The following is a 24,831-nucleotide window of genomic DNA, read 5'->3' as shown; positions in this document are numbered from 1 at the left end:
AAAAAAGGCTAAAAAGCCATCGCTGAAAAATAGCCGTGAAATCGCACAATATACGAGTGACCTTTTTAATTATTCCTCGCCTTCATAGGGAGCGTCGCGAGATATTATTCACAGCAGTAATTAACAAAACTACGATGCGGGATAATGAAATGTCTCAGGATTTCGCCATTTTTCCTCCCGATATTGGATAAATCATTTCCTGTACACATTTCTCTGTGAGAAATAGCGTATTTAATGCAGCGTGTCATCTTCACATTGCCGGTAATACGAAGGCACCTCTGCATCAAGATGAAAGAAAGTTTGTAGTTCTCATTTATATTAACCCCTTCATGCCCCTATGTACGTTTAGCGCAGAATGCTATACATTTATGGCATGCAGACGGCGCTGGAACTGACAGCCGATCACCGCAGTCAAACCCCTTACATGCTGCAATGTAGTATAGAATTAGCAGAGGGGAAAGGAGCTCCCTCTGTGATCTAATGATATTGTGGAGGGATGATGGGATGCTATGGCAACTGGTGGTCTTAGGGGGGTCCAAACAAGGAGGATTTGCCATGGATTTTCCAAGTGGGCATGCCGCAGGGAAGTATTGCGGTGTATTATTGGGAAAATCATAAGATTGCAAGTTCAAGTTCCCTATAAGGACATAAAATTAGGTGCAAAAAAATTAAAATAGTAAAATAAAAAATCGATTCAAAAATTATTGAAAAACAAACTTTTTTGTACACTTTTCCTTTTTTAGGGTGCATTCACATGACCGTATATCGGCTGGGTTTTCACGCCCAGCCGATATACGACGTCTCTCTCTGCAGTGGGAGGAGGCTGGAAGAGCCGAGAGCACTGCTCTGAGCTCCCGCCCCCTCTCTGCCTCCTCTCCACCCCCTATATGCCCCTTTTGCACTATTTTCAAGGAGAGGAGGTGAAATGGGGGTGGGGCTAAGTTCTGGGAATTAGCTCCACCCCCGTCCCGCCTCTCCTCATTGAAAATAGTGCAGAGGGGTGGAGAGGAGGCAAAGAGGTTCTTTGAGGTTTTGGTTTACGCCAATAGTGGTTTTTCCTCTGTCATTTATCAGGGTTAGTGAGTGGCACAGGTATGAGGGTGGATGCGTCCTTATCAGGACGGGCCATCCATGAGTAGGCAGGGGTTGTCACCCTCTAGTTTCCCTTATGGAAATTTTCCTTTCTTCATTTATTTTCTCCTCATACTGTAGGGGGAGCTTCTATTTCAAGTGGTAAAAATGGAGGCGAGCAATGACTTCTCTCACTGCTTCAGGAAAATGTTGGTTTAGGAATGTGGTGTGCTCTATTAATTAAAATATCAGTTTGGGGCGCATCAGGCAGAACTGCAGCAAAATCTGTAAGATATTCAACGCACATTATTGTGGCGTGAACGATCTTCCAGTTCTGCCACTTTCAAACATAATGCACAAACTTCCTCTTACAAAGCAATGTTCTTCTCTAACAGTTCATTATAGGCTGTTGAAAATGCTGCCTTTTTTGTATCAGTATGGGAGGTAAGTTCTCCCAATGCTGAGAACTCTGCTTGTATGGTTTGCAAAGCAGTGTTAATGTCTTTTTATAACATAGATATGAGTTCAGAGAGGATGCCGTCGAGGGAGTCCTCAGAGACAGGTTTAAAAGGTATAGGGAGACATGACAAAAACAATTGCAGTTTCACAAAACTTTTCTATATTGACACGGCCAAGAAAAAAAAAAAAGATTTATGCATTGCGAGACGCACAAATCTCACACGAATATGAACCCCATTCTTTTAAATGGGGTCATTCAGTACATATGAGCAAGTTTTTCAGTACAGGAAAAAATTTCGGCATGTCTTATCTTTGGGTGTTTTCCCGCATTGCCCATTGTTTGCAATGGGGACGGCACAACATTGCACGGCAAACAAGGTGCATGCGAGTGTGATGCGGTGCGAGGTTTACCCATTGTGCCGTAGCTTTTTGCTACTTTTTGTTACTTCTCTGAAGTGATGCGAGACATTTTTAAAACAAAAATTTTTTTGTGAGCGTGATATCAGCCTGAGTTTCATTAGGCCTCATGTCCATGGGCTTTAAATCCACAGCGTTTCTCCCGCACGCGGATCCCGCCCCATAGGGATGCGTTGGACACCCGCAGGTAGTTAAATACCAGCGGATGTCATTTTTCCCTTCAGGCGCAGATCAGCGTGCGGGAAAAAAATGGACATGCTCCATTTTAGTGCGGGTCTCCCGCGGGGACGGCTCCCGCAGGCTTCCTTTGAAGCCTATGGAAGCCGTCCCGATCCGCGGGAGACCCGTACCATAATTAAACTCACCTGCTCCAGGCGATGTGGTTCTTCCCTTCTTTGTGGCCGGATCTTCTTTCTTCAGCCCGGTGGATGTGCCCGGCGCATGCGCGTGGCACGTTGCCGGTGTGCCGAGCACATCCGCCGGGCCAAAGAAAGAAGATCCGGCCGCGAAGAAGGGGAGACACGCATTGCCCGGAGCAGGTGAGTTTATTCTGATTTTTAGGCCTTATGTCCGTGGGGCAGGAGGGACCCGCTATGGATTCTACATGAAGAATCCGCGGCGGGCCTGATTTTCCCCGTGGACATGAGGCCTTGGCTATAACATGCAATTTTCACGCGCATGAAAATTTCATGTGTTGCAGTGCAGTTTCCTTGCAAAAATCGCACTTACCTGTGTGAAAGCACCCTTAGGGCTTCTGCACACTTGTGTTTTTCTTGCGCGTTTTTTTCACGCGATTGTCAATGGGACTTTCTAATGTTAAAAACGCATCACACAAAAATTGCAAAGCACAATTTGCAATGCGTTTTTAACATTAGAAAGTCCCATTGACAATCGCGTGAAAAAAACGCGCAAGAAAAACGCAAGTGTGCAGGAGCCCTTACTGTGCAAAAGTGGAAAAATATATGTATAGTTTTTTTTTGTATTGCAGTAATTCTACCAATCCACAAAAAGAAAAAAGGAAAGTGGTGCAATATGTTACGTGTGCCCCAAAATGGTACCTATAAAAACTACAGCTCGCTATGCAAAAAAACCCCACACTGCTATGTCAAAGGAAAAGTAAAAAAGCTATGGCTTTTGAAAAGTGGAGATGAAAATCCTAAAAAATTGTTGCATCCTTAAGGGGGTTTTCCAAATTATGTATTTTATATAGTTGTGGGCTCCCCCCCCAAAACTATATAAAAGAAATATACTCACCACTGCCTCAGCAGTCTGGCACTGTGGCAACTGACAGGCGACGTCACCCAAGCATTAAGCCTGGCGATGTCCCATAAACCTGTTATGTGGGCTTATAATATAGAAGCTCCGAAGTAGGTTACCGTAATGTAGTGGCCCAGCAGGCCCTACAGAACACTCACACCAACACTTGTCCTGTCTCACCTGTCTATGTGCTGTCCTTAGTTATAGAAGGTGTGACTGTAGGAGAAACCCTGTTTCTCCCCTTCTTACCACTAAGCCTAGAGCATAGTCCTTATGTCAGCTGTTGTCCTATTGGCTGATAGTCAGCTATAATCCAACTGGTACAGAGTCCAAGGGCGGGAAAGCTGCAACACAAGTCCCTATGCAAGAGTGGGAGGAGTCCAGAAAGTGCAGGAAAGAAACAGAGGAGATAAAAGGAGGAGTCAATGAGCAGTTAGGCAGACTCAGCCAGGTGTGAGAAAGGAGAGATTGTAGTCCAGTCGTGTCGGAGAGGAGGTACTTGTGCAGGAAAGATTCAGCAGTAGCAGCCTGTTCTTCCCAAGGTTGAGTGAGGTGTGATTACACTCCCTTGGCATGCTACAGCAGAGAGAAGGAGCACCCTTCCAAGGTCAGTCTTCTACTAACAGTGAGTCAGAACTACCTGGTGAACTCAAAGCCAGGATTAGTCTTACAGTCACTTTTGACTCTGCTTCATCTACACTCTACTAAACTTTAATCATCCCTTCAGTTAAAACAACTAGTGGGGAAATTGCCTTTCAAATCCGTTCAGAGAAAGGAAAGCAGAGTCAGTTCTTAATTCAGTCAATATTACTGTATTCTTCATTGTGTTCAGGCCACTGCTTACTGCTGCATCTGCTTGCATCATTCCAAAGTACCGCTGTGGAGATTGTATTTTCTACTGTTACAAAAATTCAGCTTAGTAAATCTGCGTACTCCCAGATTACTACTACAAGCTACCGGACTTGACTCAGTTATTTCTTCAGCATTCCATCCCGAGGGTCAGTTGGAGTACTGGCGTCCCACGTGACAAAACAGGCCTTCCTGTGAGCATACCACAGTACTTCCCCGGGTCACTGTACAACCCCTGAGCACAGCACCTTTGGCGTCAGTCTGGAGGGGCCATGGAGCCACCTGTGACAACCACTCTGCAACCCTCCTGGGCTCCCTCACTTTGGCGCGCTTTCGTCGGCCGTTGCAGTAACATCACTGCACATCCTTGCCAGCCTCCTATTCGCTGCATTGCTCACGTGGGTAAACAACCCAAGTCACTACTGCTGCCAATGTAGACAGAGACCAGAGGAGACAGCAGTGAAGGGGGGAGCAACGTGACAAGCAGAAGGTGAGTATAGATGTTATTTATTTATTAAGTTATGTGTACCCCAACACTGTCACCAATGTCCCTCTAGTTGGGTCTTGTACAGATTGGGTAAGGTAATTATCTTTAGTAATTGACAGAAACTCGTTTCATTTATGAGATCCGCAGGTTTCGGCTTTCCAGTTTATATCCAGATAGTTAAAGCCCCCCCTAATAATTACCTCATTGTGATTTGTTGCTTTATCTATTTGCTTCACTAATAGATTTTCTGTAGCTTCTGTTATATTTAGTGTCTATAGAAAACCCCTGAGAGGATTTTATTGTTGTTTTTCTCTCCATGTATTTCCACCCATAGAGATTCCACATGTTCTTCTCCAGCCCATATTTCTTCCTGTAATCTGGGCTTTAAACAAGATTTTTCATAAAGACAAACCCCTCCCTCTTTCCAGTTTTTATAATCTCTTCTGAACAGACTATAACCCTCTAAGTTCACAACCCAGTCCCAGCTTTTGTACAACCAGGTCTCCATTATTCCCACTATTTCATAATTTTTCTCAGACGTTATTACTTCCAGTCCTTCAACCTTATTGGTTAGACTTCTAGCATTAGTCACCATACAGTTTAGAAGGTTTTGGTTATTTTAAGTGTATCCCTATTAACTATTCTGCCACTTCTAACTGTACTAACCCCTCCCAGCAGCGCTCCACCTCCATTACTGAGACCCAGATGACTGTCTACACTGTCTTCTCTATCTCTATGGTTACACTCTTCCGCAGTCCATAGTTTAAACACTTCTCCAACCTTCTAGGCATCTGCTTCCCCAGCACAGCTGCCCCCTCCCCATTGATATGCAGCCCATTCCTACAGTAGAACCTGTTGACCCAGTTCTCCAGGAACCCAAACCCATCCTTCCTACCAACTCTTGAGCCACTTGTTTAGCTCACTAATCTCCCTCTGCCTTTCTGATGTGGCATGCAGTACAGGTAGTATTTCAGAAAATACTACTTTTGAGGTCCTTGTCCTAAGCTTACATCGTAGTTCCCCGAAATCGTTTTTTAGAACCCTCCACCTACCTCTAACTTTCTCATCGGTGCCAATCTGTGCCACAACCACTGGATCCTCACCAACCCTCCCAGTCAACTCTCAACCCAATGTGTCAAACTCGAGCAGCAGTAAGACAACACACCCTTCGACGATCCCGGTCTTTGTGACAGGTTGCATTTAGATCCAGGATTTGGGCTTCCAAATGTGCAAAATGCTCACATTCCATACAGCAGTATGCAGGCTGTTCAAGGACCGCATACATGGCGCAAGATATACACTGGATGGCATTGTCAATCATGGGGCACATTCCAAATGGGGATTGTACAGATGGATTAAAGTAATATATGCACAAATTCAAACAGAGAAGCAGTACTTAAATACAAGTGACTCTCCCAAAGTCTCTAATCCCAAATCACACACTTAAGACACAGCACACTTAATAAGACAGCACACTTAGAATACAGCCAAGCACACTCACTCAGCTCGCACGCTCACTTATGTTTGCTTTATGTAGCACTCGTAATACTTCTGCTTCTCCTCTGTTTGGACAGGCTTGCTTTGTCTTGCTTGACAAAGCATTTTGACCTCCTGCCGTGGCGGACAAAGAATTGGTCAAAGACGAACAAGAACTACCAGCCATAGCAACAATAACACTTGTAATGCAGGACGAATCCATTCTGTAATTGTCAACTATCAGCCATGTAACAAATGGACAAAGATCATGGTGCATTTAAAGAAATGATAACGACGTGCGTCGACTACTTCAAATATGTTCCAATGCCCCTTTTAGATGATAAGTTGAATTATAGTTCTCAGAGTTGACATTCATTGCGCTTCTGATGTTTGGACACGTTCTTCACATTTGGGAACAATCAAATCTCTAAGTCGATCGAGAGGAAATAGCACTACCAAGCAGAAATGTGCCAAATTACCCAGAAACAATTGAAATAGCTGCCAAGCAGGGCGGCCTGCTGATTTCCAAATAGTGTAGTTAATCTGACACTAAACTATCTTATATTTTGCTTCAAGAAATTGCATGTTACTTAGAAACCTACTATTTGTATTCCCAATTTCTATATTTTTCTGCTTACTGTGAGTTTGACAAAAGGTTAAACTCATCCAAAATTCCTGCATAGAGGGAGAAAATGGAGGCAAATGATAGAGGGAGCGTGTTGTGGAAGCAGAATGTGACCTCATTCCTTACAGGGAACAGTCTAGATATAGGACCCCTCATGGGGGGAGAGAGCTCAAGCAAAAATATCCCTTCTACATTGGTATATACAGTACAGAAAAGTTTACTGTACATGATAAATACACCGTGCCGCACTACAGAGCATAAGGCCCACCAGTAATTTCGTTCTGTACAGCTACATGCAAATACTCGTATTACCTGTTTGCAAATACTTGGCCATTGCATTCTCTGTACACTTTAATGGAGTGGTGGCTGCATTTGCATGTGGCGCTGCCTCTACAGAAGTCTATGGGGAATTCAGCGAGTGGGAATTGCTAGACTCTTTTTACATGGGATCCCAGTAATGACATTGATAGCATATCATGTGTAACAGCTCCAAAGAACTTACTGTAGCAGGTATGGCCGGAAGGCCTAGTTTTGTCACGGTGACGCCAACACTCCAACTGGACCCTTGGGATGGTATGTCGAAGAAATAACAGAGTCAAGTCCAGCAATAATTTAGAAATCTGGGAGTGTACAGATTTACTAACTTTGATATTTTAAATACAAGTTGGATTCACAGTTCTCCGTAAACGTATTTGCAACAGTTACACGAAGATGCAGCACTAAGCAGGCAATTGCACACGATGAGAAATACAGTGCTATTGGTTTGATTATGACCTGACTTTAACGCTCTCATTTTTCCATTTCTTGCGGATTTATTTGTAAGACAATTTCCCCACTAGCTGCTTTAGGTGAAGGGTTGATTTAGATTTTAGTGAAGTGTATACGAAGCAGAGGGACAAGTGGCTAGAAGACTAATCTTGGCTGGTGAATTCACCAGGAAGCTATGACTCACTATTTGTAGAAGGCCAACCTCAGAAAGGTTCTTCTCTTCTCCTCCTGTGGGGTGCCAAGGGAATGGGTTTACACCACGCTCTACCTTGGAAGAAGACATGCTGCACTGCTGGCTTGCATTCGTATGGGTACTTCCTCCACCCCGACACAACTGAACTGCTCCTATCTCCACCTCCTCTGACTACTCTCTCCTCTATCTGCTCACTGCCTCTCGCTATTATAACCTCTCCCAGTTCCCGCACTTTTTGGACTCCTCCCACTCTTGCATAGGGACTCGTGTTGTGGCTTTCCCACCCTTGGACTTTGCACCAGTGAGATTGAATCTGACTATCAGCCAATGGGACTGCAGCTGACATCAAGCTAAGCTCCCGGCTTAGTGGAGAGAAGGGGAGAAACAGGGTCTCTCCTACAGACAGCACCTTCTATGTCCATAGACGGCACATAAACAGGCGTGACAGGACAAGTGTGCTGTGAGTGTTCTGTAGGACCCGCTGGGCCACTTCACATGGAAAGGGTGACATCACACGTAATAAGGCTTGAAAAAGACTTAGATTAAGTCGAAACGTCGCCATTTTATGGAGCAATAAAACCTTTTTCTACAATTTCTACACCGTTGATGCTGCCGCCTCCTTGGATACCATCACACGTAATAGTCAGGACATAGCCAAAAACTGTGCTGGCACACAACTTTATTACAAAATGGAAAGTTTTCAAATAGATGTTAAGGACTGCGTGGTTTTAAACCTTTTTCCCGGCACATGATGTAAGTTTACATCCTCCTCGGAAATGGTTCCTGCAAATAGAGGTAAACTTAAGTCCTATAGATGGCACCCCATCAGAAGCTGAGCCTGCACTATCCACAGTCAGAGATGGCTGTGACTTACAGCCACCCTCCTGCTGCAACAGCGGGGATCAGTGTTCTCACTGATCCCAGCTGTTAAGCCCTTACCTGCCCGGATCATTGAAGTCATTGGCCCTCTGCCATGTAATCACGGAAGCCAATGGGTTGCCATGGCAAACAGGCACTAGACAATGGAATCTGGGTCTGCCTTGACCTATGATCACTATGAATAATGATAATTAGTGATGAGCGAGCATACTCGCTAAGGGCAATTGCTTGATCGAGCATTGCCCTTAGCGAGTATCTGCCCGCTCGGGAGCAAAGATTCGGCTGCCGGCAGCGGGCAGGGAGCAGCTGAGGAGAGCGGGGAGGAATGGAGGGGAGATCTCTCTCTCCCTCTCCCCTCCCCCCCCCCCGCTCCCCCCAGCTGACTGCCGCAACTCACCTGTCACCTGCGCCGGCAGCCGAACCTTTTCTCCCGAGCAGGGAGATACTCGCTAAGGACAATGCTCGATCAAGCAATTGCCCTTAGCGAGTATGCTCGCTCATCTCTAATGATAATGCATTACAGTAGAGAAGTACAAATTATTAAACAGCATGTATGCAAGTACTTGGATGAAAATAGAGTAATTAACCAGAGCCAGCATGGTTTTGTAACAAACAAGTTGCCAGACTAATCTAATTTCCTTCTATGACAGAATCACTGACTGGGTTGATCACGGAAATGCGGTGGATATAGTATAAAAGAGCCTCGTGTGGCGCAGAGTGTAAGCTCTCGCCTACGACCTGAAGGTTGCAAGTTCAATCCCCGCATGAGTCAGGTAGCCGGCTCAAGGTTGTGACTCATCCTTCTGAGGTCGGTAAAATGAGAACCCAGTTTGGTGGGGGGTAATAAGTAATAATTACCTGAAAGCGCTGCGGAATAAGTTGGCGCTATACAAATAACAAGATTATTATTATTATTTTGACATTATTAAAGCATTTGACAATGGGGCCGCTGCCGGCGGCCCCATTGAAGGCAATGGGCACAGGCCTGAAATCAATGACCTTGAGAGCAATGGGATGCTGGAAACCCCTGCAGCGATTTTTCAGGGAAGGGCTTTAAATATAAGCCCTTCCCTTAAAATCATCCCTGACTTGTGTAAAAAATAAAAAAATATATATACTCTCCTCACCGCCGCTGTCCGGGTTCAGGCATGTCTAGCCGCTTGATCTCAGTGTAGTGAAGCTTTCAGCAAGCGGGATTGAAAATCCCCGATTGCTGAAAGGGCTGTATCTGATTGGCTGAGCACTCAGCCAATCACAGGCAGTGCTTAGCCACTCATTGAATGACAGCTGAGCGCTGCCTGTGATTGGTCACAGTGCTCAGCCAATCACAGGCAGCGTATAGCAGTCGTTCAATGAGTGGCTGCGCGCTGCCTGTGATTGGTTGAGAGCTCAGCCAATCAGATACAACCCTTTCAGCAGATGGGGATTTTAAATCCCCACCTGCTGGAAGAACTTCACTATACTGCCAGGGACCAAGCAAAGAAGACGTGCCTGAGCCCCAACAGCAGCGGAGAGGTGAGTATATTGGTATTTTAAATATTGTACACAAGTAAGGGATGATTTTTAGGGAAGGGCTTATATTTAAAGCCCTTCACCGAAAATCACTCCAGTGATTGCCTGCACATTGAAAGCTACGCGACTCAGCAGTTAGCGCCCCACTGGGGTATCACCATCTTACCTTGCCTCACTCTGCAGGCAGCAGGCCTTAAGAACTGCCAAATTTACCACTATGCATGTGGCAGACCACACAAGATCACGGGTTTTCCACGTTTTAGGGGAGCAGCAGAGCCATTATTGACTGCCATCCTGTTCCCCACTGCTCATGCCCCCTTGTCACTGATCCGCACCTGGTCCTGCTCGCTGCAATAGCGATTGTGACACTAGTTTAGCTAATTCCCACTCGCACCAATCACTTCCTATCTGGCGTGCTAAAAAAGAGCAATGCCGCGGACCTCCTTATGTGTGCAGTATTATGATGAAGATGTAGAGTCAGCAGTGAATTTGAAGTGCCATGCCAGTGCAACATTGAGACAGGTTTGTAATATGAAACTGGTTGAGTTTTCGCAACTTTCAAAGTACAAGTGCCCCCCCCCCCCCCATGGTGTGTATCCTGTTGACCTACATTCTATGTATTTGGTAAAATGTACTGCCCTCATCTCCATCTGTCTTCGCCATGCCATAACACAACTCCACCATGACCCTGCCTCAGGTGCATGGAAAGTCTTCCTGCTCCATGTCCTAACGGTGCAGCCCAAGTTCTAGAATTGGCTTTGACATGAGTAACGGGCTCCGCATCCTTGATGAAAGATGTCTGGACCAGTTTTTACGGCCTTGGAATTTTATGTGAAATGATCACTCTCTTTATATTGTACTGAGACTTCCATTGTCTGAAGGGAGCCGCCGAAGACAATTTAAGGGTGCAAAAGAACAAAATCGGATAGCACAGAAGACTACGGTACCGGGGGAGTATTTATGGTTTCCTGAGAAACAAATCCATTCCTATCATCAGGCTTTTAGATGAGACAATCTCAGGTTTTCATCATGGAAAATCAGGATATAATAAATCATCGTCTCCCATCCCCACGATGATGTGTCACACGTCCCGCTATATCCATCGTATGTATAGAAATCAGTCAAACCTGCTACAATGCAAAAAACAAGCGAGAAAATCTGTCACATCCAGCATCATTCTTCTGATCTCCTCTGATTTATAATATTAGTATTTTATTAAGCTTTTTAAACCAAAAATTAACGTATTAAAAGCCACGTGCTGTAAATATGGGGCAAGTGCTCCGAGGCTTTTAACCCCCATCATTCTAAATCTATGACACAGATTTAAAGGGAATGCATTAAGATATATATAATTAAAACCAGATAGTGAAACATTTTTTTCACTTCTCTGTTTTTTATTTTCTGATTGTAGATTTTTCTATTCAATTCTCTGTACATGACTATAAGGGCGGCCATCTTGCTTAAACCATAGACAGAATAGACAGGACAGGACCAATTGACTTCTATAGGAAAATGTCATGAATATGCTGTGACCTGTGCAGGGAGGGAGAGGAGGTGAGCTACAAATGTGGTGCACACCGGGCTGTAGGTGTTGGTGGTAATGTTGGCGGTGGTGGCTCCACAGCTCCCTAAAAACGGCAGCAGCCAATAGAATAAAATATACTCTAGTTTGACTTTTAGGACTACAAGTCAGTTGCTTAGAGTATGGTAGTAAAAATATATTAAGTTGTTTTGTTCGTGACGCCAGCCCATAGTCAGGCCATAACCTCATACACGTAAAAATAAATTAAATAGGAAAAAAAAGGAAAATGGGAGTTGTAGTCCCTTCCCCTGGAGGGTGGTGTGGTACTTCAGTGCAGTTGCCAGGTGGTGAGAAGGGAACTACAAGCGTCAGGTACAACTATAACAACAATTTATTTCTCGGAGATGTCAGAAATTGAGGAAATTCATACAGCAGGAAATTCTTTGATTTTCAAAATACATATGGGCATCACATCCATATTTCTCTTCTTGAGTTAAGTATTTACAGGTAACGCATCTGTTATCCTCACCTTACACTTTCTTTTCATCTCAGGCTTTGTAGGTATAGATCTCCTTCTGTTCTCTTATCCCTTTCTTCTTTTCTTATCAATTCTTCCGTCTCTCCCTCCTCCTTTCTAATATCTCTCCTGATTTCTTTCTCTCCTCAATACACTCCTCCCTTTGTACTTACAGCTCCTCCTTCTCACCGCACTGTATCTCTCTCTCCTGATCTTGCCTTGTTCCTTCCTCTTCGCTCTCCAACTCCACACTCCCTCTGCTCTGACAGGAATTAACCAACCCGTGTAAAGAGCTGCTCTACCAATCACGGGCTCTCTCACCTCTAACTATCCTGCCATCCAATCCCTGATCTGATGTTGACCTGACCTGATGCTGGGCCAATGGGAATAAAGGACCTGGCATCCAATAAGTGACGGAGTTGGTTGTCAGACAGATTATGCAGTGAGTAACAAACATAAAATGAACCTCTTAAAGACATATACGTACATTTAAATAAGAGTGAACACATATACATGTGTAGTGCCCAACCATTGTGAATAGTGAATCCTGTGTAATATACAGCAGATATACACTGAATGTCCAGTTTGTTAAAGACTCCCATAGTGGCATGTTGAACTTCATTTGGCTTTCAGAACTGCAGCAATTCATCGTAGCGTAGATTCCACTGGATGATGAAATTGTTCTGCAGGAATATCGGCCCCTGCGGACAGGTAGCTTCTTGTAGTTGCTGCAGATTAGAAGGAGGTGCTGAAATGTACTGACCAGCTGACAGGAAGGGGTCATCGATTCATACTGCTCGTGCCAAAATCTGCCCATCCCTTTAACATGGTGCAACAGAAATCTGGATTCATCCGACCAGGTGATGTTTTTCCGCTGTTCAGTGATGAAACAATTTCACACTTTTTTGCCCGTAAAATCTTACCTTTCTGTTTCTCTTAGACACAATGGTGCTGGAACTGGTCGCCTACTCTTATAGCTCATCCGTGCTAAGGAACAAACAGTTGTGCATTCAGACTCGATAGTTGGAGCACCAGCGTTGTATATGGCTGTTCCTGACTGTGCAGCACATGTTGGTCAGGAAGATTCTTGACATCCTCCTCTGACCCCTTTTGGCAACAAGTTGTTTTCATCCACCGGATCCCTTTTCACTGGATGTTTTTCCTCAGTCACAACATTCTCTGTATACTCTCCACATTCTTACATGAGATCTCATGAGGTTGGCAGTGACATCCCGGCCCTGGCTAATATAGCACCGATGACCGGGCCTCGTTGGATGTCGCTCAGATCGCTGGATTTTCCCATCTAATGTGGATTCACACTGAAATTGATTCACGTAAAACTTGTGATGTGATTTTATGCAGCACTCCGGGGTCACAGGGAGAATTGCCATACAGGGAAACTCCAATAAAGAGGGACAGGGGTCTCTAATAAAGTGTCCATTCAGTGTAGGTGTCACTTTTCATTGTAATCCTGCCTGTGATGATAATGAAAGGAGAGATTTTCTCTACAGAACAGGAAGTGTCAGACTATTATTAGGCTTAGTGGTCAGTGTGAGAACTGCAGGATTTTAGTTTTTTTTCTTTTTATAATATAGATTGTATTATCGAAAAAATCACCAAGAATTCTTTATAAATATGTTTACCATAAACATTTGTTTTTTAAAATACATAGAATTGTTATTTTCTGACGACATATTCCCTTTAAAGGGGTATTCCCACCTTGGTTTTTCATAGCCAACATAGGAAATCACTACCATGGCTTCCCGGCCGGAGCCTACAGAGACAGTTAGGTGCTTAGCCCTGCGCTGTTTCCGTAGCTCCTATCGAAATGAATGAAGTGAAGTGGATGTTTCCGTAACTGCCAAAATAATGGAAACAACATAGTGTGCAGTGATCGTTGTTTCTGTAGCTCCCATTGACCTTCATAGGAGCTACAGAAATAGCGCTGCACTAAGCACTGAGCTCTTTCTGACAGATGGTCGGAGCAGAGCTTCCAGGTTTTCTCATCTCAGCCATGAAAAGCAAAGATGGGAATATCCATTTAAAGTCTCCTCCGACACCACCTAGGACGATCAAAGGGGGGACCGAAATAGCAAAGTTACAGGGAGTTGGCAGGACCAGATGTGACCACAGGGGCTGTAAGTGGGTTCCTAAATCCAAGTTAGGCTAAAAGAGAATAAATTAACTTTTTTTTTTAACTTTTTGCAAAATTGCCCCCTAATTACACTAGAAAAATGGAAAAATATTACTATTGAAATATATGAAAAATCAGCCCTATCAGTCCTAGAAGAAATTATTGAAAAATGGTTTTCCCATAACCTTTGAGCCATTAAACCGCCAGAAGAGTAAAATATTCCTGCAAATTTTGGACCAAAACTTTTAGTGAGGAAGAGGCTCACAAGGTATCTGTAAGTCACCGAGTCGTCATTTTCCGGCAGGCTGTCAGACGCATTGTTTATTAGTCATAGCTTTGTCACAAAAGGAAATGCCTGCCAATCTCTGCATACTGTAACTAAGCAGGTTTGACATTCAGAAAAGCGGAAAAGCCCTGTGGGAGCGGTAATGGCGGGTATTTTCTGTTGTCACTCCTGGTTCCTTCGCTCCTGTCATCCACGTCTGGTCTACATGTTTATTAGTATAAACTATACTGCATACAGATGTGAGGTTTTTCTTTTGCAGTATGGTTGCGCACATAGAGGCCCCATAGCAATAGATAAAAAAGATTGACCCCTTTCAAGTGATGCTTTATTCTACCATACTCTTAAAGGGATAGTCTGGAGAGAAAAAAGTAAATGGAAATCTTTAAGTACTGTATAAACACATTAAAAAGTCATTCTCACCTCCCTCGATCCCCTGCAGCTCCTGTTCTGATGGGACCCAGTACCCCATTGCATTCTTTTTCTGGCTCCAGTGATGATGTCCCTTCACAGTACCATGTGACTGCTGTAGCCAATTACTGGCTGTATATAATTCTGAATCAGCTGGTAATTGTCCCTGTGACAGGACAACATCACTGGAACAGGAAGAAGAGTGCAGCGAGGGACCTGGCACTGCCGGAACAAGAGCAGCGGGGGATCGGGAAGCTTTTATAAAGCACTAAGCAGATTTAATTTTGTCTCCACAGACCACCCCTTAAAGTGTACCTGAGTTTTGAACAAGTTTTCTAAAATACCCCAGGTTCTCTTCATTTGCTGCTGTTTGCATCCTGTTTCACTTCTGTAAGCTCTGATTTTTAGGTAGTCATCCCTATTTTTTTGTTGTTCTGCTGTTCGCAATCCACCTTCAGGGACCAGTAGTTCACTGTCCTGACTTCCTTGCCCTTACTTCCCATTATGCATTGCACTGTCTTTGGTCCAATCAACTGGGAGACAGTATTTCAATGACTGCCCCTCTGCTTTCGCAGGACGATCAGGCATTTAGAGACAATCTGACCAAATGGTTAGTAAACCCACTATAATGTGTATAATATGTGCACGCACAGACATACACACACTCACATGCTGTCACAGCAGAAGAGGCAAAGACTGTGGAGATCATTATTACAGTGTCTGCAGATCTGTCAGCGTGTAGCTTATATGTGCACAAGAGCTACCAGTGAAGATAGCCCCTCACCTTGTTGCGATGGAAACACCCCGGTGTTCTTGTTACTACAGAAGCTCTGTGCCTAACAACAGAGAGTGGATTTCAGAAAACCTGGAAGGAAGACTCCTAGTGGTAGCCACTTCGAATATGATTTACAGTGATAAAACAACAACATTTTTAATATAAAAATATTACAAAAATAAAGAGACTAACACAAGCCGGGAGAAGTTGTCTGAAACGTTAGTGCCTTTGTAAACACCTGCCATGGGAGGTCCTCAGACCATCATTCATATGTTCTTGTTTTCATTGCACAAGCACATATTCTAAAACCTTGCCTGCTTACATTGTACAGATGATATGGTATGTCTGTGCTATTTGCGCAGCACAGGCTTTCATTTACTTTGTGTTTTTTACAATCCCCAACTGGACATTTATTCTGAGCTTCCGATAAAATAATAAGGTCAGCTTAGAAACAGAAGTACCAAGACTAATTTTTTGTCCATCATTGCAGAATGGAGTGAGTGGGCAGATAATGCTGATTGACATAACCAACCTTTGTTCAAAGTAAGACAACAGTCAATCGCCCATCTCAGACATCCCTAATATATACATTTGCAAGGTCTGTTACACCTGGACCCCACACTGTTCTACTGGATGGAACTTTGTTCCTATCAGTGGGAGCTCTCCTGCCGCATCGTTACCTCCTGCTTTGTAAGTGATTGTTGGAACGGTTGCTATGACCCATTGGAGGGAATCAGCAGATACTAATGAGCCTCGTTACAGAGAGGAGTGTCTAATGGTTCGCTTCTCTATAAATACTTTTGGTTTCTGCAGTGCAGTCAGTGTGTTTTGCCCCTTGGTTGTTTCTACTCCAGTCTTGTCTAGTCTGTCAGTCAGTGTGTCTTACTCCTTGGTTTTCTAGTCCAGTCTGTGTTTCCTAATCTGTGGTTTGTCTATCAAAAAAAATAAATCTTGTTATTTGTATAGCGCCAACTTATTCCGCAGCACGCTATTTATTACCCCCCACCAAGCTGGGTACTTATTTTACCAACCTCGGAAGGATGAAACCTAGAGATGAGCGAGCACGCTCGGATAAAGCAGTTACTCGAGCGAGCATTGCTCTTCTCTAGTAACTGCTTACTGGTCCGATCAGGCTCGGGGGGATGGGGACCAGTAAGAAGTTACTCGAGAAGAGCGATGCTCGCTCAAGTAACTGCTTTATCCGAGCGTGCTCACTCATCTCTAATAAAACCTTGAGCCAGCTACCTGAACCAAATGGGGATTGAACTTGCAACCTTCAGGTCATGATTGAGAGCTTAGGACTGCGTTTCTGCTGTCTTAACACTCTTTTTGTCTGTCTTTGACTATTCCAGTATTTGCTTCTTTAGCCTCTTGCCTGGGCCCCAATGCCCTCCTGCTCTCAGGAAATAGTTTAGACCGGGCCATCCATAGGGTCAATATATATATGGGATGTATAGGGACAATGGGGTCTGGTGTTGAGGGACACTATCAAGGAGAGATTAGGGAGAGCCAGAGTTAGTTTCCGGAATTTTATAGTTCTTTTTTTTTGTTTCTATACCATCTGTTTTAGTTTCCTCTGCCAGTTTCATTATATGTATCACCATTATCATACGGTTACCATCACCCTCTGCACCTTTCATCTAATGGTGAGTTCCTAGTTGCATTTGTGCTGACACTGTGTTGATACATGCCTTTTATATATTTTCCTTGTGATGTTGAGTGGATACAGTGTTTGGCTCTACTGTAACAACTGGGGATATCTGAGTACTCAGAGAAAGGGGCGTAACTTGAAGCTCCTGGGCCCAAATGCAAAACCTGTAACAGGGCCCCCCAACTATAATGCTTTATTCATAGTACTGGGCTCTCTATATGGAGAAGAGAGGCCTTATGGGCCCCCTAAGGCTCCTGGGCCCAGGTGCAACCGCATCCCCTGCATCCTCTATAGTTACGCCCCTGCTCGGAGACACTGTTAGTACCCAGAAAAGGTGAATGCTAAAGGTAAAGCCAAGTTCTGATGTTAGCATCCAGGTGGCTTTGTTACAAACTTAAATCATCACGGAGCCATAAAAAGGAGTTGGGATTTACATCTGCAATATGGACACCAAAATAGTCATCTTCTCACTAGAACAACCCTTTTTCATGTTGGAAGGGACCTCCAGGGTCATCGGGTCCAACCCCCTACTCAATGCAGCGTTCACTAAATCATCTCAGACAGATATTTGTCCAGCCTTTGTTTGAAGTCTTTCATTAAAGAGAACTCCCCACCTCCCATGGTAACCTGTTCCACTCATTGATCCCCCTCGCTGTCTAATATCTAATCTGTGTCTCCTCCCTTTCAGTTTCATCCCGTTGCTTCTGCTCTTTCCTTGTGCAGATGAGAATAGGGCTGATCCCTCTGCACTGTGACAGCCCTTCAGATATTTGTAGACCACTATTAAGTCTCCTCTCAGCCTTTTTTTTTTTGCAAGCTAAACTTTCCCAGATCCTTTAACCGTTCCTCATAGAACATAATTTGCAGACCGCTCACCATCTTGGTAACTCTTCTTTGAACTTGCTCCAGTTTGTCTATGTCTTTTTTAAAGTGGGGTGCCCAGAACTGAACACAGTACTCCATATGAGGTCTGACTAAGGAAGAGTAGAGGGGGATAATGACCTCACATGATCTAGACTCTATGCTTCTCTTAATACATCCCAGAATTGTGTTTGCCTTTTTGGCTGCTGCATCACATTGTTAACTCATGTTCAGTATGTGATCTATTAGAATACCCAAGCCTTCTTCACATGTGCTGCTGCTTAGCCCAATTCCTCCCATTCTGTATGTGCTTCTTTTCATTTTTCTTGCCCAGATGTAGAACTTTGCATTTCTCCCTGTTAAATACCATTCTGTTAGGCCCCACTCACTCTTCAGGCTTGTCTAGATCTTTGTGATTCCTCTCTCTCTTCTCTAGTGTTAGCTCTCCTAGCTTTGTGTAGTCTAGAATTTGATCAGTTTCCCCTCAATTCCCTCATCTAGATTATTTATAAAAATGTTAGGCAACTCTGGGCCAAGGACACAGCCTTGTGGTACCCCAATTTACTATTAACCAAAACAGAGAACAACTAATAAGGAGACTCTTTCACTCTTCCGGACATGGCTTGACCATTCAAATGCCCATAATGTACTCCTACATCTCCCTGGCAGAGGGCACTATTGTGCAGATGTAAAATTTAAAAAGAAGAAAGGTTTAGCACCGTGTTAGCCAGTAGAGCAAAATGTGATTGTTCTCAGTAACAGAAACCTCTTACTGAGAACAATCACATTTTGATGTAAAATGTGAAACCTAACAAGTCAGCAAGCGCTTGAATATAGACATCCACTGTATAACATCGTATTCTAAAAATGTACAGTGTTACATCTGACCCCTGAGAATATTATGACTTTTTACACCTATTAACAATTGGGTTCTAATTAAAAACTAATATAAATGTGTCAAACTTTACCTTTCCTCATTAATGAATGGAAAACCTATCAGAAATAATGTCATTCAATTAATAATGTTATAGTTAAAAGCCAAGATAAAGCATAAAATGAAATGATGGATTGTGCGCTGCTCATCTAATACTGTGCTGATATACACAGTAGATCGTTTACAAGGAGACAGATGATGTGGATGAAGAACATCAGTATAAAGATTATTTACAGCAGACAAAATCAAAATACTAACGACAACCTGTCCGTCCGTGTGTGAGTGAGCGGGTTTGTGAGTGACTTACATGCTCTACCCCTAATCACATGATGGTGACGTCATCAAAGGTCCTTCATCCCCAGTGAGGGAGTTGCATGATCTACCCCATATCACATGATGGTGACATCATCACAGGTCCTGTATGCACACAGCTGCTGTCCGGCTAGGTGTTCATTAGTATTCCATAGCAACTGAGGCCACAGGAGGTTTGTAGTTCACCTGTAATCTGCACAAGGATGCAGGACCTTTAATGACGTCGTCGTCATGTGATCAGGGACAGAAAGTGTAAGTCATTCACTCGGGATGAGCATCACCGTTATGTGATCGGGGCAGAGCATGACGGTGACATCATCATAGGTACTTCATCTCTAGTGCTGTGCTGCTTCTGATTCCTGTTGTATGGGATGAACAATGCATGTAACACAGCTGTGTGGCATATTGTGCCACCAGAAACACTGGTACTATAACTTCCTAAAAATTACTACTATAGATATACAGTCAAGTTAAATTTTGCTAAATCTAGTAGGGAGAGCATATAAGAGAGGAGACTCAGAAGGCCATTCATACTCCTCTGCTTTTCTGACCCGGGTCCAAGGCCTCTCACTAGCAAAGCCAGACTCCTACTGACAGTGATGAAGGGCAAATACCCTGAAACAGCTGTCTGTGCATGGAGTCTGGCTTTGCTTTTAATTCCCAGCCATTGTTACAAAGCTTGTATAAAGAGTCTAACTTTGGTTTGAAGGAATGCTGCCTTCCAATAGGTGGCACTGGGGAGGTATTGTTCTATTTCCCTTATTTGCTGTATGTTGAAACCTAAAAAGTTGAAATTGTGAAAGGAATGTAATTGTATTATGCTATGTCAGCACAGTTCTGTACACTATGTTTTTGGTCTTGTGAGACTTCAAGCATCTCAGCATCTAAAATCTGACAGTCTCGAGTTTGCTCCAATGTCTGTATAGCTCTAAAAGATACGTGACGGTCAGCATCTAAAGTTTTGCGGAGCTGACATTGCTCCAATGCATCTCTAGGTCTGAGAGACGTGTGACGCTCAGCATTGAGGGTTTGGTGAACCTAAGATTGCTCCAATGTCTATGTAGGAAGGTTCTTGCAATTGCCACAGATTAGATGGAGGTGCTGACATGTTCTGACCAGCTGACTGGAAGGGGTCATCGATTCATGCTGCTTGCACTAAATTCTGATTTCCCATCAGCATGGAGCAACAGGAATCTGGATCCATCTGACCAGGAGATGTTTTTCCAATGCTCAGTGATACAATTCTTCTGCTTACTCGACTTTTTTTCAGGTAGCAATGATGCTAGTGTAAGGAGAGAGGGGTAATCTTCTCTCCCCCCTTACAGAGTTAAGCGGCACAGCTGCTCCTAACAGCGGGCCTCTGGCTACATTAAGCCCCGCCTCCTTTGGCCATTCGACTCGATCAGGGTGGAACTGTAAGAGAAACATTGAAAAGACGTTCATAGCAAATCCCTCTCCAGTGACGTCACTGATTAAGCCTCACCCACTGTATGACAGGATCATTGGGCTAGCCCAAAAAAGAAACCACTCCCTCAGAAAAGGTCAAGAAGGTCCAGGGATGTATTAAAGGCTTTTACTGTCGTTCCATAGTGGTAGAACAGCAGGATGCAGCAGGTGTGAACAGAGACGCTATGGAGTGCATCATTGAATTGGGTGTGATATCCTACAGGAGGGAGTGCAACAACTAGTGAATGAAGCCAGACTTGCATAAAGAATACTAGAATCTCCAGAACTGAGGACTGTCTGGAACCACCGGAGTACTATTGCTGAAGTGCCATGGTCTGCAGTGCAGCTGCTATGGAGGTGTGATGATCTGCAGAAGAAAGGGAGTGAGCGCTCAGTCTCCACATTGAGCATCTCTACATTGGGCCATAAGTGAGGCCGGCCTCATTAACCTCTTATCTCCACAGGACGTACAGTGACATATTTTGGGGGTTCAGGCTTTGTATGGAGTGGGATCAGGAGCCAATCCCACTCCATACATGACTGCATTGACAGCTACCACCTGCCCGCAACAACCATGATCAGCTGTCACCCCATCTCCAACCAAAAACTTAAAAAGCGATCAAAAATGCATTAGTACTAGAGATGAGCGAACCTACTCGGCCACGCCCCTTTTTCGCCCGAGCGCCACGATTTTCGAATACTTCCGTACTCGGGCGAAAAGATTCGGGGGGCGCCGTGGGTGAGTGGGGGGTTGCAGCGGGGAGTGGGGGGGGAGTGGGAGAGGGCTCCCCCCTGTTCCCCGCTGCTACCCCCCACTCCGCCAGGCCTCCCCCCGCCCCCCCCCGAATCTTTTCACCCGAGTACGGAAGTACTCGAAAATCGCAGTGCTCGATCGAGTGATTACTCGAGACGAGTAGGTTCGCTCATCTCTAATTAGTACCCCTATAGAATTTACAAAAAAAAAGAAACCTTACACAACTATACTGATGGAAAAATAAAAAGGTTATGGCGGTTAGAAGATGGCGGCACAAAACTATTTTTTTTTCCAAAGATCATAATAATCTTTTTTTATATAGCGCCAACATATTCCGCAGCGCTTGAAGATATTTTATTTTTTAAAAGTCGGACAGCCCCCAAACAATAACTATATAAATTTGGTATGACTGTAATTGTACTGACTCATAGAAAAAGAGTTTCCTTCATTTTTGTCTCGTTATGTATCCTGTTTTAACAAGACCCCCACAACTGCCCTCCCTGCCCCACCCCAAAGCTGATGGAATTTTCCCCATTTCACTGCACTGAGAAATATTTAACACAAACGCTTCTTACCGAGATGACTACCACGTTTTGAAAGCTGCGCTAATCGCGGTACAACACTCCTATTTCAATGGGACCTGACAGACCTGTGCTCGATTTTCGAGTGCTGTCTGCTCTATTTTGGCGCATTTTGTGCTTTTTAATGCCCCTCATCACCCGTCAGATTGATGGGATGCATTAAAAAACACAGTTGGACTCAGTAACCTGCCTTCGAAAACACCAATAAAAATCAGTGTTTTACCAGTGCTGCGTGAGAGCGGCCTAACTGTTAGGTCTCTTACTGGCGTGTACAGCGATCAGCTTTTGACCACTTAAGCCCTTTTTTTCTTCATTTTCGTTTTCTCCTCCCCACTTTCAAAACTTCATAACTCTATTATTTACCCATCGACCCCATAGCTGTACGAGGGCTTGTTGTCTTCTGCCAGACAAGTTGTGTTTTTTAATTGTACTACATAATGTATCATATAATGTACTGAGAAACTGGAGAGTGGCCGTACTGAGCAGACCTGCTGTGCGTTATTGAGGTCTTGGTCATTACTGATAGGGACTGTAGGGATTTATCAAGGACTCGGCACACTATTATGGAGCCTGAACGATAAAGGTCTAATGTTTTACGGATACCGTCAGGTGCAGAGAAGAATTGTTCTTTATTGACGCATTGTGTGTCGTAATCTACATTTTGTTGTTCCACTCATTAGGGATAAGATACGATTTGCCTTTAGTAATACCGCAGGATGCCAGCATTGTGGCTCTCCTATGTGAGGTATCATACCGCTATGGTTGTGGTGCCTTCCCAACAGTCTATCCAAGCTGTAGTTGGTCGCGGTTGGGATTACATAAAGGTTAAATTAGAAGGACTGTGCCGTAAAATATCAATATATTCAGATGATACAAAACTATGTAAAGTAAATAGCACAAGGGAGGAGAGAATATGGTTGCAAGACGTTCTGCATCATTTGGGGCAGAAAAGTGGCAAATGAGGTGTAACACGGATAAATGTAAGGTTCTGCACATGGGCAGAGGAAATACATGTCACCATTACACACTAAATGGGAAACCACTGGGAACACCGACATGGGGAAGGGCTTGGGGATTTTAGTTAACTGTAAACTTAACTGGAACAACCAGTGTCAGGCAGCTGCTGCCAAGGCAAATAGGGTCATGACGTGCATCACAAGAGGTCTAGCGGCGCATGATGAGAACATTGCTCTTACTCTTTACAAGCCACTGATCAGACCACACATGGAATATTGTGGACAGTTTTGGGCGCCGGTACTGAAGAAGGGCATATCAGAGCTTAAGTGGATACAAAGATGGGCAGCTAAAGCCATAAATGGAATGGATGGACTACAATACTGTAACAAGGGGGCGCTCTCTACATCTAGAGGAAAGAAGGTTTTTACACAGACATAGAAGGGGGTTCTTCACTGTAAGAGCAGTGAGACTTTTGCCTGAGGATATGGCGTTGGCGAATACAATAGAAGACGCCTGGACGCCTTTCTTGAGTGTAACAATATTAAATGTTATATCACCGACTACTTCAAAATGGTCGGTGATCCGGAGAGTATTCCAATTGTCAGATCGGAGTCAGGAAGGAATTTTTTCCCCATAAATGGGGAAAATTGGCTTCTAACTCATTGGTGTTTTTTTGCCTTCCTTCAGATCATCCTTGGGGGGGGTGATAGGCTGAACTGAATGAACATACGTCTTTTTTCGGCCTCACATACTACGTTACTATTGGTTCAAAATATAAAGTGCCTATTTTTGTAACGCAGTCGTCTGCCTCGTATCCTGGACCGTGTCACACGCCTCCCCCTGCGACAATAGAACTGACTGTCTGCAGTTATAGCCTATCCGTGCCGAGGGACAACAACTTCTGTGTTCGAACTCGTTGGTTGGAGCACCAGCACTGTATCAAGTGTATTTTTGATAAGAGATTTTCACAATCTTGCACTTGAATATCTGATGCCACTAATTCTCCATTCTGGAGTTGTAGGCTCGTCTAGTCCTGCTGTTATATTTACACTTTTTCGAGGCTGTTTTTAGGAACTTGCATCTGTTGTCTCAGCGGATGTATCTATACACAGGCAACGTCCTGGGAGCTGAAAGAGAAAATTGAACTTTCCTATCAGTTCCCACTGTAGGGTTTATTATCATTTAAATACATGGTCTAATACACTTAGAGTTTTGTGCTACATTTAACAAGATTAAGCGATCACACACTGTTTCATCTCAACCCCTTTGGAAATCAGACGACAGGCTTCATTCCAACGAAAACATCCTCCTGCGGTTTCTAGCTAGTGTTATTCCTATCTTAATCTTGTATCAGATCACCCGGGTGGAAATAAGATATTGGATGTGAAAATAGATAAATTGTGATACAGACAGACAAACATAGGATGGGTGGATAGATAGGAGATAGATAGATAGATAGATATGAGATAGATAGATAGATAGATAAATAGATAGATAGATAGATAGATAGATAGATAGATAGATAGATAGATATGAGATAGATAGATAGATAGATATGAGATAGATAAATAGATAGATATGAGATAGATAGATAGATAGATAGATAGATAGATATGAGATAGATAGATAGATAGATAGATAGATAGATAGATAGATACATAGATAGGAGATAGATAGATAGATATGAGATAGATAGATAT

The sequence above is a fragment of the Eleutherodactylus coqui genome, chromosome 4 (genome assembly GCF_035609145.1).
Source record: "Eleutherodactylus coqui strain aEleCoq1 chromosome 4, aEleCoq1.hap1, whole genome shotgun sequence".
NCBI classification, from domain to species: Eukaryota; Metazoa; Chordata; class Amphibia; order Anura; family Eleutherodactylidae; genus Eleutherodactylus; species Eleutherodactylus coqui.
The sequence above is the reverse complement of the archived record's forward strand: the minus strand, read 5'-3'. Positions refer to the sequence as shown.